This window comes from Mus musculus, chromosome 2 (genome assembly GCF_000001635.26).
Source record: "Mus musculus strain C57BL/6J chromosome 2, GRCm38.p6 C57BL/6J".
NCBI classification, from domain to species: Eukaryota; Metazoa; Chordata; class Mammalia; order Rodentia; family Muridae; genus Mus; species Mus musculus.
In genome coordinates this window covers 178,094,661-178,113,603 of record NC_000068.7, presented here as the reverse complement: position 1 = coordinate 178,113,603, position 18,943 = coordinate 178,094,661, and the positions used below count along the sequence as shown (strand labels likewise).

At 41.4% G+C, this 18,943-nt stretch overlaps 1 long non-coding RNA gene across 2 annotated transcripts in view; it reads right to left on the bottom strand.

Annotated features, from left to right (window-relative positions):
- The window catches only part of Gm35319, a 35,474-nt gene that overhangs the window by 410 nt on the left and 16,121 nt on the right, over window positions 1–18,943 (bottom strand). The window contains exons 2-3 of one of the 2 annotated variants that reach the window (XR_867140.3): window positions 15,014–15,280; window positions 13,580–14,005 (exon numbers count right to left, since the gene is read on the bottom strand). This is a non-coding gene — a long non-coding RNA (predicted gene, 35319). Of the gene's footprint in view, window positions 1–13,579; window positions 14,006–15,013; window positions 15,281–18,943 lie in introns of those variants that run through there. The other variant, XR_867139.3, reaches the window with a different exon arrangement.

Genomic DNA, 18,943 nt, shown 5'->3' with positions numbered 1-18,943 from the left:
CACCTCATGGAACCTTTTCCAAAATTGACCATATAGTTACAAAACAAGTCTCAACAGATGAAAAGAGAGAGAAAGAGAGGGAGAGAGAGAGAGAGAGAGAGAGAGAGAGAGAGAGAGAGAGAGAGAGAAAGAATGAAAGAAAAAACAGAAAAATAACCCCTTGCATCCTATCAAATAACCATGGGTTAAACCTGGGTATCAACAACAACAGAAAGCTTATAAACTCATGGAGCATGAACAGCTATCTACTGAATGAAAACTAGGCCAAGACAGAAATAAAGAAATAAATAAGACTTTCTAGAATCCAATGAAAATGAATACACTATATACACAAACTTATGGGACACAATTAAAGTTTCCTCTTTCTAAAAGGAAAGTTCATAGCACCAAGAGCCTATACTTAAAAAAAAAAAAAAAAAAAGGAGCGATTTTGTTGTGGATAGCCTTGGGACTAATTATATTTGATATTAATTTCGTTCTCCTGTGAATGGTTGTGAACAAGGAATGAGTCAGCACGCAGGTGATTTCCTGTAAACCTGCTTCCCACCTTAATTTATATAATAAAGGATTTATATAATAAATGATTCCACAGATAAAAGGGAAGGTGGAAAGGAAGGTGGGGAGAGAGAAGAAGGAGGAAAGAGAAGAAGGGGAGGAGGAGGAAGAAGAAGAAAAGCTGAGCAGAAGCACTTGGCCTGGAGAAACCGAAAGTTCTAAGGGGCCTCGTAGATGTGGAAGATGGTAGTGTAGTGGTAGATTTGCCCAATCTAGGTGCACAGCATGTATTCATATTAACTGAGTCCTGTTTTCATTGCCAAGGCATATTTGGGTTGGACAAATTTACCGCAATAGGATTTCAATTTCATTATAGCAACTTAACAGCAAACCTGACAGTTGTAAAACAAAAAGAATAAAGCATTCAGAAGAGGAGTAGATGGCAAGCCATAATAAAAATGAAGGCTGAGATCAATAAAATAGAAACAAAAAGGACAATATAAAGACTCGATGAAATAAGAAGTTGGTTCTTTGAGAAAATCAGAGAAATTCACAAACCCTTACTGAAAACAAAGTAAAAGATGGGGAGAGAGAATCCAAATTAACAAAATAAGAAATGAAAAGGGAGGACAAAACAACAGACACCAAAGAAACCCTAAGAATCATTAGGTCATACTTTAAAGTCTTGAATTCCACAAAATTGGAAAATTTAAAAGAAATAGATAACTTTCTTGACCAATACCACTAACCAAAGTTAAAGCAAGTTCAGATAAACAATTTAACTGTATAGCCCCTACAGAAATAGGAACAATCATTAAAACTCTTGCAACAATAACAACAACAATAACAACAGCAGCAGCAGCAACAACAGCCCAAGGCCAGGCAGTTTTAGGGCAAAATTCTATAAGACTCTCAAAGAAGAGTTAATATCAATACTTTTAAAATTATCCCACAAAATAGAAGGAACATTGCCAATTTTTTTTAATAAGGTCACAGGCACCCTGATATCTAAACCATGAAAAGACTCAAGAAAGAAAGAAAATTACAGACCAATTACCCACTTGAACACTGATGAAGAAATACTCAATAAATACCCGAAAACCAAATTCAAGAACACATCAAAGACATCATCTACTATGACCAAGTAGGCTTCATCCAAGAGAAGCAGAGATGGTTTCACATATGAAGATCAATCAATGTAATTCACCATATAAACAAACTGAAAGAAAGTAAAATACATGATCTTCTTATAAGATACTGAAAAGGCCATTGACTAAATCCAATACCCCTACATGATTAAAAAAAAAAACCTGTTGAGATTAGGGATAAAAGGAACATACCTAAACATAATAAAGGTAATTTACAGAGAGCCTACAGCCAACATCAAATTCAATAGAGAGAAACTCAAGGCAACTCCATTAAAATCAAGAACAAGACAAGGCTGTCTACTCTCTCCGTATCTATTCAAAACAGTACATGAAGTTCTAGCTGGAGCAATAAGACAACTGAAGGAGATCAAGGGGCTGAAAATAGGAAAGAAAGAAGTCAAAGTATTGTGATTTGCAGATGGTATGATAGTATACATAAGTGACTAGAAAATTCCACTGGGAAATTCTTACAGGTGATCAACACCTTCAGCAAAGTGTTAGACACTTCTGGATCCGATATAAGGCCACAGATACCTTATATCTGGGTGTGTGGCTGGACACAAGGTTAACTCAAAAAAATCAGTAGCCCTAGTATATAAAATGTCAAACTGACAAATAGACTGAGAAAAAAAATAGGGAAACAACACTGTTCACAATAGCCACAAATAATATAACGTATCTTTGAGTTACTCTAAGCAAGTGAAAAATCTGAATGATAAGAACTTCAAGTCTCTGAAGAAAGAAATTAAAGAAGATCTCAGAAGATGGAAAGATCTCCCATGCTCATGGATTGGCAGGATTAATATAGTCAAACTGGTTATCTTGCCAAAAGCATTCTACAGATTCAATGCAATCCCCATCAAAATTCCAACTCAATTCTTCACCAAGTTAGAAAGTGAAATTTGCAAATTCATCTGGAATAACAAAAAACCTAGGATAGCAAAACCTATTCTCAACAATAAAAGAACCTCTGGTGGAATCACCATGCCTGACCTAAAGCTTTACTACAGAGCAATTGTCATTAAAAACTACATGGTACTGGTACAGCGACAGACAGGTAGATCATTGGAATAGAACTGAAGACCTAGAAATGAACCCACACACCTACGGTCACTTGAATTTTGACAAGGGAACTAAAACCATCCAGTGGAAAAAATACAGCATTTTCAACAAATGGTGCTGGCACAACTGGCAGTTATCATGTAGAAGAATGTGAATCGATTGATACTTATCTCCTTGTACAAAGCTCAAGTCTAAGTGAATCAAGGAACTCCACATAAAACCAGAGATGCTGAAACTTATGGAGGAGAAAGTGGGGGGAAAGCACCAAAGATATGGGCACAGGGGAAACATTCCTGAACAGAACAGCAATGGCTTGTGCTGTAAGGTCAAGAATTGACAAATGGGACCTCATAAAATTGCAAAGCTACTGTAAGGCAAAAGACACTGTCAATAAGACAAAAAGGCCACCAACAGATTGGGAAAGCGTCTTTACCAATCCTAAATCAGATAGGGGACTAATATCCAATATATATAAAGAACTCAAGAAGTTGGACTCCAGAAAATCAAATAACCCTATTAAAAAATGGGCTACAGAACTAAACAAAGAATTCTCAACTGAGGAATACTGAATGGCTGAGAAGCACCTGAAAAATGTTCAACATCCTTTATCATCAGAGAAATTAAAATCAAAACAACCTTGAGATTCCACCTCATACCAGTCAGAATAGCTAAGATCAAAATCTCAGGTGGCAGCAGATGCTGGTGAGGATGTGGAGAAAGAGGAACACTCCACCATTGCTGGTAATATTGCAAGCTGGTACAACCACTCTGGAAATCAGTTTGGTAGTTCCTCAGAAAATTGGACATAGTACCTCCGGAAGATCCAGCAATACTTCTCCTGGGCATATACTCAGAAGATGTTCCAACTTGTAATAAGAACACATGCTCCCCTATATTCATAGCAGCCTTATTTATAATAGCCAGAAGCTGGAAAGAACCCAGATGTTCCTCAACAGATGGATGGATACAGAAAATGTGGTACATTTACACAATGGAGTACTACTCAGCTATTAAAAACAACGAATTTATTAAATTCATAGGCAAATGGATGTATCTGGAGGATATCATCCTGAGTGAGGTAATCCAATCACAAAAGAACACATGTGATATGCACTCACTGATAAGTGGATATTAGCCCAGAAACTTAGAATACCCAAGATACAATTTGCAAAACACATGAAATTCAAGAAGAAGGAAGATCAAAGTGTGGATACTTTGTTCCTTCTTAGAATGGGGAACAAAATACCCATGGAAGGAGTTACAGAGACATAGTTTGGAACAGAGCCTGAAGGAATGACCGTCCAGAGACTGCCCCACTTGGGAATCTATCCCATAAACAACCACCAAACCCAGACACTAGGCAGATGCCAACAAGAGCCTGCTGACAGGAACCTGATTTAGCTGTCTCCTGTGAGGGTCTACCAGTGCCTGGCAAATACAGAAGTGGATGCTCACAGTCATCCATTGGACAGAGCAGAAGGTCCCCAATGAAGGAGCTAGAGAAAGTACCCAGGGAGCTGAAGGGGTCTGAAGCCCCATAGTAGAAACATCAATATGAACTAACCAGTACCACCAGAGCTCCTTGGAACTATACCACAAATCAAAGAAAACACGTGGTGGAACTTGTGGCTCTAGCTAAATATGTAGCAGAGGGTGGCATAGTTGGTCATCAGTGGGAGGAGAGGCCCTTGGTCCTGTGAAGGCTCTATGCCCCAGTATAGGGGAATGCCAGGACCAGGTGTGGGAAGCCGTTGAAGAGTGGAAGTTACAGAGTGGCAGTTACAGAGTGGCAGTTACAGAGTGGCAGTTACAGAGTGGCAGTTGCAGAGTGGCAGTTACAGAGTGGCAGTTGCAGAGTGGCAGTTGGCTACAGCTGGCCACCACACATACATAGCCAGTAAAGGTTCTTTTGCCAAGGTGAGGTTTTGAGAATTGACAAAAGTTAACCAATCAGATGAGAGACAAGTTAACCAATCAGATGAGAGAGAACGCCTGTCCTAGGCCTATAAAAGCAGCACCAGTTCTGGGCTCGAGGTCTTTTCGCCACTACAATCAAGCTCTCACAATAAACGTGTGCAGAAGGATCCTGTTGCAGCGTCGTTCTTCCTGGCCAGTCGAGCGCGCGCAAGAACCAGGAATGGTAGTGGGTGGGTTGGGGAGTAGGGGTAGGGGGTAGGGGATTTTTGGAGGGGAAATTAGGAAAGGGGATAACATTTGAAATGTAAATAAAGAAAATATCTAAATAATTAAAAAAAACACATTGATCAATAAAATAGAATCAAAGAACCAGACAAAAGCATACACACATATGGACTCCTGATTTTTTTTTTAAATAAAGAAGCCAGAAATACATACTGGAAAAAAATAAAGCATCTTCATCAAATGGTGCTGGTCTAACTGGATGTCTGCATGTAGAAATATGCGAATAGATACATACTTAGCACCCTGCACAAAACTGAAACCCAAGTGGATTAAAGACCTCAGTCTAAAACCAAGCATACTGCCAAGCAGTGGTGGTTCACAGCTTTAATCCCAGCATTTAGGAGGCAGAGGCAGGCAGATCTCAGAGTTCAAGGCCAGTCTTGGAATACCCTATTTCAAGAAAACAAAGAAACAAGCTACCTAACCCAAACTAGACACATTGATCCTGATGGAAGAGAAGGTGGGGAATAGCCTTGAACTCATTGCCACAGGACAAGACTTTCTGAACAGAAGAATGATATCACAGGCACTAAGATCAACAATAAGTTGGAGGGACCTCATGAAGCTGAAAAGCTTCTGTAAGGCAAAGGACACCCTCAAAAGGACAAAGTGGCAGCCTACAGAATGAAAAAAGAGTTTTTTGTTTTTTACCAACTCCACATCCAATAGAGGACTAACATCCAAAATATATAAAGAGCTTAAGAAATTAGACATCAAACAAACCAAATAATCCAATTTAAAAATGTGGTACAGCTCTAAACAGAGAATTCTCAACAGAGGAATCTCAAATGGCTGAAAAACACTAAGAAATGTTCAGCATCCTTAGCTATCAGAAAAAAAAATGCAAATTAAAAACTACTTTACGATTCCATCTGACACCACAATGGCTAAAATAAAAAAATAAAATAATAAACACTAGTGACAGCCCATGCTGTCAAGGATGCGGAACAAGGGGAATACTCCTTTATTACTGGTGGGAGTGCATACTTGTAGAGTCATTATGGAAATAAGTATATGTTGTAGTAAATCTCGAACCCCAGTAAGCCTGTACAAAAACATACAACTCAATTACAATATTTATAATCTGTATGCCTAGATTATGCAGGTCTACCACTACATTAATCTATTCCCCTGCTATGAGATCCCTTGTTACTTGTGGTTTTCCCCAGGCCATGTGGTTCTGCTCCATCTTTCTTCCAACTCCTCTCCTCCTTCCTTCTTCCTCTACTCTCTAAAGCCTCCAGTCGCACCTTTCCCTTCCATTGCCCAATCACAGGCTCTAGCCTTTATTTGACCAGTTAGAATAGGGAGAAGGTTCCCATGGAACCACCTGAGTATGTGATCCTCTCCTTGTTGGGGTAGCCCCTCTTAAGAAAGCAGAATTAATATCAGAATACAAACAGCACCAGGGCAACCCACAACATTCCCCCCTTATTGTCCAATTAAAGGGCTCTTTTCTCTCAGATATAAACTGATCACAATTATTACAATTATATAAATTATAAAGTATAAGATACACTTAACACCCATTCCATCATATTTATCAAATTAGATAAAGCACTCTACCATCTATCCTAACTTAAAGAGTTTACAATTCTATACCTGAATTATATTCTGGTTTTAGCTTATATTGCCATCTGAAAACCATCCTCTCAAATCTATATCATCTCTATCAATGTTAAACAACTTGAGTTGACTATGAGACTATAACAACACTTTAACCCCATCCGAATCCAAGAATGATTTAACACTACCTGAAAATTTAGGAAGCACAAAACATAGCTTCAAAACTTAACCAATTTGTAGAGATAGCTGACTACCTGGACAGTCCTTGATTCCTCAAAACTTTGGGGCATCAGTTTTCAGCCTTCTGGACCAGGATCAACTGACAGACCTTTATAAAGAAGAATTATAAAGGACTGCTTATCCTGTCTTGGAAGAACTCTCAGTGTTCTGCATAGTATGTCTTTTTCCTGGAAAGTATTTTTTTTTTTCTTTAGATGAATCGAGGCAATTCTTGCTCAGTGAATATCTTGCCACAGCTGGAGTATCTCTATGATGCTCAATTTCTTCTTTGAACCAAGAAGGGGGTACTGTCTGGAGCAGACACCTCTCTAGTCAAATGATCTTTAATAATGAAACGGTCTTAAATGTCATATTTTGTAGACTTCTGAAGCTTTTGAAGACTATTTATATAAAGTGTATCTGAACTGTTAAGACTATTTCACATCATTTCTATTTGAGTAAATTATAATCAAATCAGAACCTAAGATAACAATGAGTTTATTACCTGGCCCTTAACTTGCATTACTCAATCATCCTAAACAGTTTGTAATGTCAGTTGTTACAAGGACTGGGTCTAAACCTTGTATTCTTAGATGAGTTGCACAGGCACAATGCTTATCAAAGAATAACAATATTAATTTCAAACTTTGTATCAGTATAAGAAATGAACACTAATGAAAACCTTAAATCTGTATCAATCTATAAATTTTGTAAAATTATAGGTTATAGCATTAATTTGTGTTAATCATAAAGATTTCTACCAAAGTAAAATATGACTATATGGTGTTTTGTTTAAGAGCAAATTTGATAATCTATTCCTATTTGTCTATTCTTCTAATTTCTATGATATTACTATATCCCCCTTTTTCTCTTCCACCCTCCCCTTCCTTTACCTAAAAAAGACGGGTAGAGAAGAGAACAGGAAAGGTAGAAATCCCTGAGTCTAAGCTCTCTAGTTTCCTCTCTGTCAAAAGCTACATTTGTAAATTATCTCTTTAAATGACAACGTATTTATAATTTATAAAATAACTAGAACCTACCCCTAATGCAAGGAACTGGGACAACGATCTTCTTTTGCTTGCTTCTAACTGAATTTCTTCTGGGGGCCGAAAGGGAAGTAGGAAAATTTGTTTTGTCAAAGGAGGGCTAGCTGGCATCATTTGCATTCCAGTCTCTATGTGTTGAGAAAGTTCATGGCTTAGCTGATATCCTGACTATAACAGTCTGAAATGCTGTGTGGGTGGTCTAGCTGTTCTGGAAATGTCCTGGAAGCAAGTCTTGAGAGGAAACAGCTTCAATGTAGTTGAGATAGAATCAGACAAGGAGCTGGAATAGAAGGGCCCAGAATCTCAGCATCCCAGAGTGAGGATCTTGTCAGGGCTGCCTTTCACCTCTTTCATTCTGCAATATACAAACTTTACAAGCAGCATATAGCTCTGCAAAGACGTTTATGTTAAGTGTGTAGGGTGCATAGGTCAGTTTATGATGATCAATAATGAAAGACAACTGCCTTTATCATGGATTAGTTTGATCATATAATCAAACTACAATATACATTTCCATTTATGTAATCTTAAAGGATGGTATATAATATCAAGTCATAAGAATTTTGTACCCAATAAGTGTTATTGACTGTATATAGTGTCAGCCCATTCCAGAGTTGTCTCTATGTACAGAGACAGAGACATATACATTACCATGTATACATCATCTATCTTGTTGATCTTGTTAGTCTCCTTCTTCTTATCCACAGTCAAGGTCTTTAGGGGGGGTCTCCCTTTGTCATGTCTGATTTTTATCAATTTGGAAGCACAGCTTTTCGTTTTCTGTGGAAATATAGGCATAGCCCCTCCCCCAGTGTAAAATATTTTCTGTTTTCCATTCTGATGTCAGACATCCTTAAAATAAACAGGCTGGTTTAGCTTAGCAGGTTTTTTTTTTTTTTTCTACGAGCTAATGTCTTTCAGCAGCTGTAGTTTTTTGTTCACTAGTATTTTAAAAATTTAAGGTTAATAAAGCACTATGAAATTTATCTATGAGGGGTTTTGATATCCCCTTGGAGCTTTCTGTATCTTTGTCTCCCTCTGTTGTTTGATTTAGGACACTATAGCCCTCTGATTCTTTTATTTGCAAGGAGGGGCTGACTGTACAAAGACTGGAGGCTTTTGTGTTTCTGAGTCGGTTCTCTGTTTTTTTGTTGTAGCTGGCAGCTTGTGTACTGATCTCAGGCAGCCTGTTGCACAGTCGGGAGAGTGGGTCTGACTGTCCTGTATCTTATTTAGATACCAGAAATATGAAATAGCAAGAGTGGCAAGGCTCCCTGGGCACAGATGTCCAGCTCATTGTGTCTGTCAGAAAACTACCTCGCAGGCAGTTGTGTTCCAGGGTCCCACATCCCTCCCTATGGTCAGGGAATCAGACATTGGCACTGCCTAAGTCTCAGCTCTAGGCTGGGGTGTTATTGCTCCTGGCTGTAGATGTTTGGGGCTTGGGGAGGGAGCCTCTCTGTAGCTCTTTGTAGACCCCTCAGACCCAGTCAGCTTTTAATCTATATTTTGTTGTAGTCTTAGATTGTTGCCCTAGCTGTTTATTCGAGGGGAGGGTGCAGTGGACTTTTAGCTCAGGTTAGTTGGGGTCTAAGACTCACAGTGGGCCCCAATTTGTTGTAGTAAATCTCCAACCCCAATAAGCCTGTGCAAAAACACACAACTCAATTACAATATTTATAAACCTGTACACCTAGATTGGGCACATTAATCTATTCCCCAGCTATGAGATCCCTCGTTACGTGTGGCTTCTCCAGGCCATGTGGTTCTGCTCCATCTTTCTTCCAACTCCTCTCCTCTGTCCTTCCTCCACTCTCTAAAACCTCCAGTCCCACCTTTCCCTTCATTGCCCAATCACAGGCTCTAGTCTTTATTTGACCAGTTAAAATGGGAAGAAGGTTGACATGAAATCACCTGAGTATGTGATCCATTCTTTGTTAGGGTAGCCCCTCTTGAGGAAACAGAATTAATATCAGAATACAAACAGCACCAGCTCATCCCACAACAAATATGGTGGCTCTTTAGAAAATTGGGAGTCAGTCTATCTCAAGACCCAGCTATACAACTCTAGGACCTAAAGGATACTCCATTCTACCACAAGTACACTTGCTTAAATATGTTCATTACAGCTTTATTCAGAATAGCCAGAAACTGGAAACAACCTAGATGGTCCCTCAACCAAAGAATAGATAAAGAAAATGTGGTACATTAACACAACGGAGTATTACTCTGCTGTTAAAAACAATGACATCATGAAATTGGCAGGCAAATGGGGAACTAGAAAAAAATCATCCTGAGTGAGGGAACGCAGACACAGAAGCATAGTATATACTCACTTAAAAGTGGATATTATCAGTTAAGTAATGGCCATCAAGCTACAGTCCCATAGAGGTTAGATAAAAAGGTGTGCTCTGGGGTGGGGGATGGGGATGCCTGGATCTCTCTGGGGAATAGAGTAGATTATGCAGGAGGACTGGGGGAACATTAGGGATGGGAACAGGAGGGATCAGGCAGAGGGAAGGAGAGTGCAGGAAGGGATGACCAGAATTGAAGGGCATTTGGGGGACAATTTGAAAAACTAGTGCAGTAGAAATTCCTTGGAGTCTATGAGGGTGACCCTAGCAAGGACTCCTGGTAATGGAGAATACAGAGCCTGAACTGGCTATCTTCTGTAACCAGGCAAGGCTTCCAGTTGTGGGACTGAGATACCAACCCAGGCACAAAACCTTCAACCTATACAATACAATCTGTTCTGCTTTCACGATGTGCTTGGGCAATGGAGGCCCAGAACTTGTGGGAGTGGCCAACCAATGATTGATCTAATTTGAGGCTGGCACCATAATGACCAAGAATCTGAGGCTGAATCTCAAAAGCTAAACAAAGCACCACCATATGACCCAGCTATACCACTTGTGGTGGTTTGAATAAAAATGGCCTCATAGACTCATGTGTTTGAATGTTTGACCCATAGAGAGTGGCACTATTAGGAGGTGTGGCCTTGTTGGAGGATGTGTGTCACTGTTGGGATGGGCTTTGAGGTCCTTATGCTCCAGCTTTGCCTAGTGTGGTACACGGTTTCTTTATGCTGCCTTCAGATCAAGATATAGAACTCTCAGCTCCTCTCCAGCACCATGCCTCCTTGCATGCTACTAAGCTTCCTGCCATGATGCTAAGGGACTAAACCTCTCAAATTTTTATCCAGACCCAAAATTAAATGTTTTTCTTTATAGGAGTTGCCATAGCTATGGTCTCTTCACAACAATAAAACCCTAAGACACCATTCCTAGACCATATATCTAAAGGACCACAGGGACACTTACATGGTCCTGAGGTGCTCCACAAAGACTGTGGGGGATTTGAAGCACGGGATTGGCATGGTAACAACTCGCCAGTGGGAACCTAGTGAGCTGGGTAGAGATGTTGAGTTCTGAGTCAGTCTCCACGAGATAAAAACAGGCCAGCTCTTGTCTGTCAGTGCTTGGCCGGCAAGGCTGCAGAGGTGGAGACAACAAGGGCAAGAGCCTGCTGGTTCTACTTTTTAAAAATATTTCCCGCAACAGTGGATAGCAGTCTGGATAGTAGTGGATAGAAGTCTGGGGAATGGGCAATTTTGCTTGCTATAGGATCCTGGCTGGGGACTCGGACAAGCCTTTTGCAACAAGAGTTCTGCCTAATTAGTGGAGTGTGTGACTCCTGGTGTTGGTCCAGTTCCCTCTAGTGGCTGAAGAGAGTACAGCCGAGTCGCCCGTGCTCTGTGGAGGAGCTCAGCTCAGAAGTATAGGGTTCTTCCTGGAAGGGGAAAGCTGAGAAGCATGGAGGGAGGCAAGGACAGATGTTCTCCGGGTTCTTATTTAAAATAAGAAATGTGTACTATGCGGTACTTGGAAGATGGCACAGTCAGTCAAGTACCTGCTGCTCAAACATGAAGGTTGGATCCCCAGCAGGAACGCTGGTGACGCTTGTGGTCCTAGCGCTGGTGGTCAGGGGAGGCAGATTTCTAGAGCTCAGTGCCAGCTAGTCTTGACAAATCTGTGCTCCAGGTTAGACCCCATCTCAAAACAATAGGATGGAGAGAGAAGGGGCAATAGAGGAAGACACCCACTAGACTGCGTTGACTGGGGGTCACTGGGCTTGTTTATCTGCCCTCCTTCCTACTGTGGCCACACTGAATAAATATCTTTTCCTTGCTTCCCAGCATTACTAGTCTCTTGTTGGTGTTGCTGGAGCTCAGAATTTTACCATGAGTTCTTAGTAACACATGAAGTATCAATGGTTTGTAACAGCCACGGCGTCTGAGAGCCTATGTCATGACGGTAGAATGTTTTTAGCTGCTTAACCTAAGATAAGGTTAATTTTGTGAACTGGGCCCAGGAAGAGATAAATACCATAGCTAACAATAAATCAGAACAATTACTATTCTTAGTGAAACAGGGAACATGTGAACACGGCCATGGCCATTGGTGATGGTTGAACAGGAAAATCAAGATGACTCCCAAGTCTCTAACAGAAAACAATGATATAGAGCATGGACACACTGGACAAGTGATGTCATATTATCCCAGCACCTGAGAGCAGGAGGATTGTAAGTTCATAACCAGCCTGGGGTGTACAGCAGGACCCTGTCTCAAAAACCAACCAACCAACCAACTAACCAAACACCATCACCAACTAACTTCAACTTCTTGTTGTTGTTGTTGTTGCTGTTTTTGTTTTTGTTTTTGTTTTTCTGTCTGGAATTTTCTATTTAAAACTTTCAGAACACATCTGGCTGTTCACAAACCTGTGATAGAGATTCACTGTAGTCATTGATAAAAGGGGATTCAACAAGGTGGGGAATTCAGAGGAGAATTCAAAGTATTGTGTTAGTAAAAATACTGAATCTGACAGAAGAAATTTAAAGGAAGAAGGAACTATTTTGGTGAGCTGCTTAAAGCCTACTGTCCATATTGTTCCTCCTATGGGACTGCAAACCCCACCTTGTTGAATCCCCTTTTATCAATGACTACAGTGAATCTCTATCACAGGTTTGTGAACAGCCAGATGAGTTCTGAAAGTTTTAAATAGAAAATTCCAGACAGAAAAAAAAAACAAAACCCAACTTCAGCTTCTTCAGTCCTTTCTCTAACTCCTCCATTGGGGACCCTATGCAACCAGATCCCCCCGAGCTCCCAGGTACTAAACCACTGACCAAGGAGTACACGTGCTCCTAAAGCCTGATATGTCCCTGAAGAATTTGTTGATGTCCCTGCCTCTGCATCTGATGCTTGAGGCAGAGGGGTCAGTGTCCCCAGATGTCATGCTGGAGTATCTCTAGAATCCTTGTCCAGAGGCCCATCTCTTTCCCTCCCAGATTGGTACCTGTGCAACTGTGCTTGGCCATGCTTCCCACAATGCACTTCCCTATTCATGAAGGTCACCTGTGATGACACTACAGGCGAGTCCTCTCATTAGGGCTCATGCAGTTGATGACTACTGTGGATGTCTGCAGCACCTGGTTATACAGGAGCTGCCTCTTCCACAGCACTGGAAGCCTTAAGTACGTACCAGTAGGGGTTGGGTCTGCTGCTGTTTGTATTCTAATGCTATTTTCTGACCCTAAAGATCTGTTGCCCCCACAGCAGATCCTCATGTACTCCAAGTGATGCTATGTAAATTTCCCTTCCCAATTTAAAACTATTGGTTAAATAAAACTGGCAACAGCCAATTAAGAGGGAGAATAGAGAGAGGTGGAGTTTGAGTTACTGGGATAGGTATCATAGGTATGCTATGCGCCACAACGGGAAGAAGATATAGGAGGAGGCAAAGGAGGAGGGAGAGGAGGGGGAGGAGGAGGAGGAGGAGGAGGAGGAGGAGGAGGAGGAGGAGGAGGAGGAGGGGGAGGAAGAAGAGAGCAGGGAGAACAGGATTTCTCCACGACTCATGATGGACCAGCAGCACATGCTAGAGTGAAATACCTACCAGGATGCCAGACTGCTGGAGCAGAAATAATCCAGAGAATTTCAAACAGCAAGTATTTGTGAAGCACAGTTAAGCTAGTAGCCAGACAAGCATTTAGAGATTTTTGACTAGGGGTAATCCCCCAGCAATTGTACAGAGCCTAATAAATAAATAATCATAAGAAATCAAGCTTAATAAATGTCAATAGTTTAACTTTCACCCTTTGAAAGTTAGTCGGGGACAAGTTTAATAATTACCATTTCATAGGTGCCAGGTTCAAATCCCAGCCATGCCTCTTAAGTTACCCTTCTCTCGGAGCCATGAATTCTTCTGAAGACAGAACACAGAAGTAAAATGGCTGACAGACATATGGGTCAGGCAGTGTGCTCTGAGGCCTCCTTTAGAATCAGTACATGTGTGCAGGCTTAAGAAGGCACCATCAGGATTGTGGGACATCTTCCTCCTACACAAGCTGGAACAGTAGATCTGATACAATGTCAGCTGACTGGTCTACCTCTTGATGGACAGCCTCCCTCAGTCAGCCTCTGTCAGGCAGCCTTTATTCCTCTAGCCAGGAGACAGCAGATTCCTACTCTGCTAACCCTGGCTTGGCTCACAGCAGTGTCGATGAGCAGGCACTACCTCCAATCTGAAACTAACTCAGAAGGAGGTTATGGGACTCACAGGGTTCTCCCTGGAGTTTTATAAGCAAGAAATGATTACCGAGGAAGAGGAAACTCTCAAGGTGGAGCTGCCTGCAAACCATGTAGAGAACTCCAGAGATTCAGTTTCTCCATGTTGGGTGGCTTTGTTAATGATGCAGCGAGCTGACTATGTCAACCATGCTCCCGAAACCCCAATAAAAATTTCACTGGTCTTTAAATTACTTAGGAGACACAGCTCTGGGTATGCTTGGGAGTTTTGAGAGAAGCTTAAGAAAAGATGGAAGAGCTACCCTGAATGGGATGGCTCCAACTGGTGGCCCAGCTTAGGCAGAAAGTGAGAGGAACACCTTTCATCCCCCTCTGCTTTGAACCACAGATGCCATGTGACAGGCTACCTTCTACTCCCAACCCTGCCTCCCTCTCCCACCTGCATCCCACTCACTACCTGCCTCCCACTCATCTCCAACTGCCTCCCACTCCTCCCCATCCTGTCATCCACTTCCCACCCTGTCTCTCCCACCATGATGGACTTCCAACAAAACATGAGCCAATATAAACTCTTCCTTTCCATACTTCTAAAATACTTCTATGGATATTTATTCACAGCAACAAGAAAAGAGACTGATGCACTAAGTGAGACTTGGGTGGAGCTATCTCCCGTTTTTCAACATACCTTATCTGGGAGGAAAGGAAGTGTTTTCACATCTTTCCAGGAAATGTAGAACAACAAATGCCCCACTAATCACTTGCTGTAATCATCCTCCAGGATGAATGCATGACCTAAAGACAATTCCTTGGGTAGCAGACATGTGAGAAGCTCCTGCGACCTCTTGTGAACTCTCACTGCCAAGGAGCCAGGATTCCACCTCAGTGTTAGGATGTCAGAGCAGGTATTAAGTAGGTGGTCTTCAGGGATATGTCTGTCCAAGTTCAAAAGTGGCTGCAAGGGGGACAAGGACAAAAGTGACAGTGTTTGTACAAAGAACAAGACAGGGGCTTTTCCAGAAGGCAGTAGCTTGCAATTACCCTGGGGAAACTGTGGGTCAGGTAGATGCTTGTTGCCCTCTTGCGGCCACCTCTGGTATCACTCAATGTTTCCTGGGTGTGTTGAACAGGTGGTGCCCAGATAAAAACAAGGAGTGAAATAAAACTATTTTAAAGATTTCTTTGTTTCTATGAACTTCATTTCAGTGTAAAATATGAATAAAAAACCTCCACATGATTGTATTTGTATAAAATTCCGCTGTGTTCTGTGGTATTGCAGGGGTATCACCTTACCTGATTTCAAATTATACTACAGAGCTGTAGTAATAAAAATGAGCATGGTACTGACACATAACCAGACACAGATTTATGCACTGGAGTAGAAGATCCATATATTACTGCACAAAGTCACATGATATCTGACAAAGAAGACACACACTTATCCATACATGCACCCCTTCTCACATGATCATACACACATGCACACATGCACCCCTCATATGCTCACACCCACACGTGCACACATGTTCCCCCACATGCTCTCACACACATGCACACATTCACCTACCCCAAACACATGCGCACATGAAACAGTACACACATGCACACGTGCACCTCCTGCTCCACACACGTGCTCACCACACAGACATGCACACATGTAGCCCCACATGTTCAAACACATGAAACACATGCATACCCCCACAATGCTCATACACACAAATAGACCCCCACACTCACACATATGGCAATGCATGCTCGAGCACACACGTGCGTGCGCGTGCACACTCACCTGCCTGCACCCTTAAACCTGATGATCAATATTCAGAAAAATGAAGCGACACCTTTACTTCTCATACTGCACAGAACTTAATTTCAGTTGGATCAAGGACATCAACACATGCCCTGACACCATGAGACTGCAGTACAAGCAGCCAAACATCTGCATCAACTTAGAGGTAAAGTCTTTCTGAACAGTACCCTGGTGGTGTGGAGGATGGAAGCAATTACTAACAAAGGGGACTGCTGCATGGAGCTAAAATTTCTATCCAGTGACCTGTCAGGTGAGTGAAGAGGAGAGCCCACACATCAGTGAGGTGGGAATCTCTACCAGCTGCTCATCTGAAAGAGGATGAGTGTATCAAACATACAAAGAACTAAAAAAAAAAGTCTAACCATTAAGAAAATTTAAAAATATATTAAAATGGGCATTGGGAGGCTAAAGAGATGACTCAATGATTACTTTTGCAGAGGACCTGGGTTCAATTCTTGGTGCCCACACAGTGACTCATAACAATCTGAAACCCCAGTACAAAGGATCCACTGCCTACTTCTGACCTGTGAGGGAACCAGGCATGCATGTGGTACACATACAAACAGGCAAAACACTCACACACATAGAATAATAAATTAAATTTTTTTTGATTTTTTGAGACAGGGTTTCTCTGTGTAGCCCTGGCTGTCCTGGAACTCACTCTGTAGACCAGGCTGGCCTCGAAGTCAGAAATCCACCTACCTCTGCCTCCCAAGTGCTGGGATTAAAGGTGTGCACCACCACTGCCCGGATAAATTAAATATTTTTTAAAATTAGAAAAAGAAAGGCTTAGATAGGGGCAGGCAGGAGAGAATGGAGGGAAATTAAAGGGTGGGTGAGAGGGTTAAGCCAAAAATGGCTGTGTAGAAAAGCCAGGCGAAACCTTACTATCTCACAGTTCTACTCTCAACTGAGGGGCTATTTATTGATAGCTGAGAGATGGGGGTTGTTATTTTTTGAGGACTAGGTGACTGGCAGATTGCCCATTCTCCAGTAAAGGGCCCCACAGCCAGGCACATGCAAGCATTGTTAAATGGATGTAGTAGGGAAGAGGAAGAGGAAGAGAAGAGGAAGGATAGGGGAGGAGGAGGAGAAGAAGGAAGAGGAGGACAAAGAAGAGGAGGTGGAGGAGGAAATGACTTAGGGGATGGCTGCTTTGAAAGACCTGGGGGGAGGTGGCTATTTAGGGAAAATTAAGGTTGTAAATAATCATTTTTATTATATATACCTATATAATTCTGAGAATAAAAAAATAATCTAGGGGCTGGAGAAATGGTGGTTAAGAGTGCTGGCTACTCTTCCAGAAGTCCCAGGCTAATTCCCAGCACCTACATAGAAGCTCACAACTGTCTGTAACTTCTGTTCCAGTGAATCTGTCTCCCTCACACGTGCAGGCAAAACACCAATGTATATAAAATAAAAATAAAGATAGAAAAAAAAAGATACATTCTAGAAAACAGTAGAGTCAGATCAGTATTTCTTCATAATAATGACATTTTCATTTCCTAAATTATCCTTAGCCATCAACTTGTATGAAGACAAACAAACAAACAAACTCAAAGCTTGAATAGAGCATCATTAATTATAAGGTATCTGGAAAAACCGGGCATGTCTATAGCAGATTCTCACGCTGGTACCAACTGCTCTCTTTCAAAGTGAACCCATTGGAGGGTTCAAAGACTCTGCTTGTGTGCATGTGTTGGGGATTTGTTACAATGCTGTGTCTTAATTTGGCTCCTAAAAGCCATGCTTCCAGATGCTGAGTGGCCCTGCCTCCAGCTGGCTTTGATTGGTGGTAATTAAGAATTGCTGTACAGCCAATGGCTGGGCAGGTGGATGTAGGTGGGACTGTTAGATTGTGCAAGCAAGGGAATGGGGGGGGGGGAGAACAAAGATAGACAGAATTGTCATGATGGGGGGGGGGAGTGATCAGAATCAAAGTCATGCCCGCATATAAGTATCTGGGATAGCAGCCCAAAGGGCTACTTCCTCACTTGGGTCTGGTGAACCAAAGATTATAAGTAGATTTGGAAAATTTTAACTCAAGAAGAATGAGAGGAGTGTGTGCTAGCCACCAGGAGGATTAGAAGTGCTAGTCATTGAGCTACTTAGGCATATTAAAAATTAATCTGACATGTGTGTGTCTTTCATTCATGAATCCAAAGCTCTTGAGAGAGTGGTACTTGGCAGTACCAGCCAAGAGATGAAGTAAATTAGCAATTCACTGCTACAGATGGCACCCAATATGGAGCAAGAACTCACTATTAAAACTTATTTACAGATTCTTGGATGGAATATACTCACCATGATATAAGATTAGAAGGAGGGGAGAATTGGATTCTCAGAAGGCTAGCCCAAGACATGTGGGAATTCTTCCAGTGGTTTAAACCTATACAAAAAGTTTGGGCTTTAGATATGCTGGGAGTCCCTGCTGTGCAAATAGACAGGTTGCTCAGAGGAAGGCAGAGAGAGACGGACAATACAGGCTGCTGACCTCCAACAAGCAGATAATCCAAGGAGAGAGATAAATTAATTTTGATTTAATTGTTTTTAAGGATAGAAGGAAACATAATAGTACCTGTTTAAATGTTTTAAAATATACATGGAATAAAGAAATTTAGTCCTTTGATCATAAATATAGGAAACAAAGACAGATAAGTAGAAGGTAGATTGATTGAGAAAAATGCTTTAAAGAAAATTCAAAAAAGGTCTATGCCAGGGCAAATAATAGTTGGATCTTTGAACACGGTCTACACAGGATTTCTGGGATTTTTCAGTCAGGTATGACAAGTTGACAGCCTGGAAAGA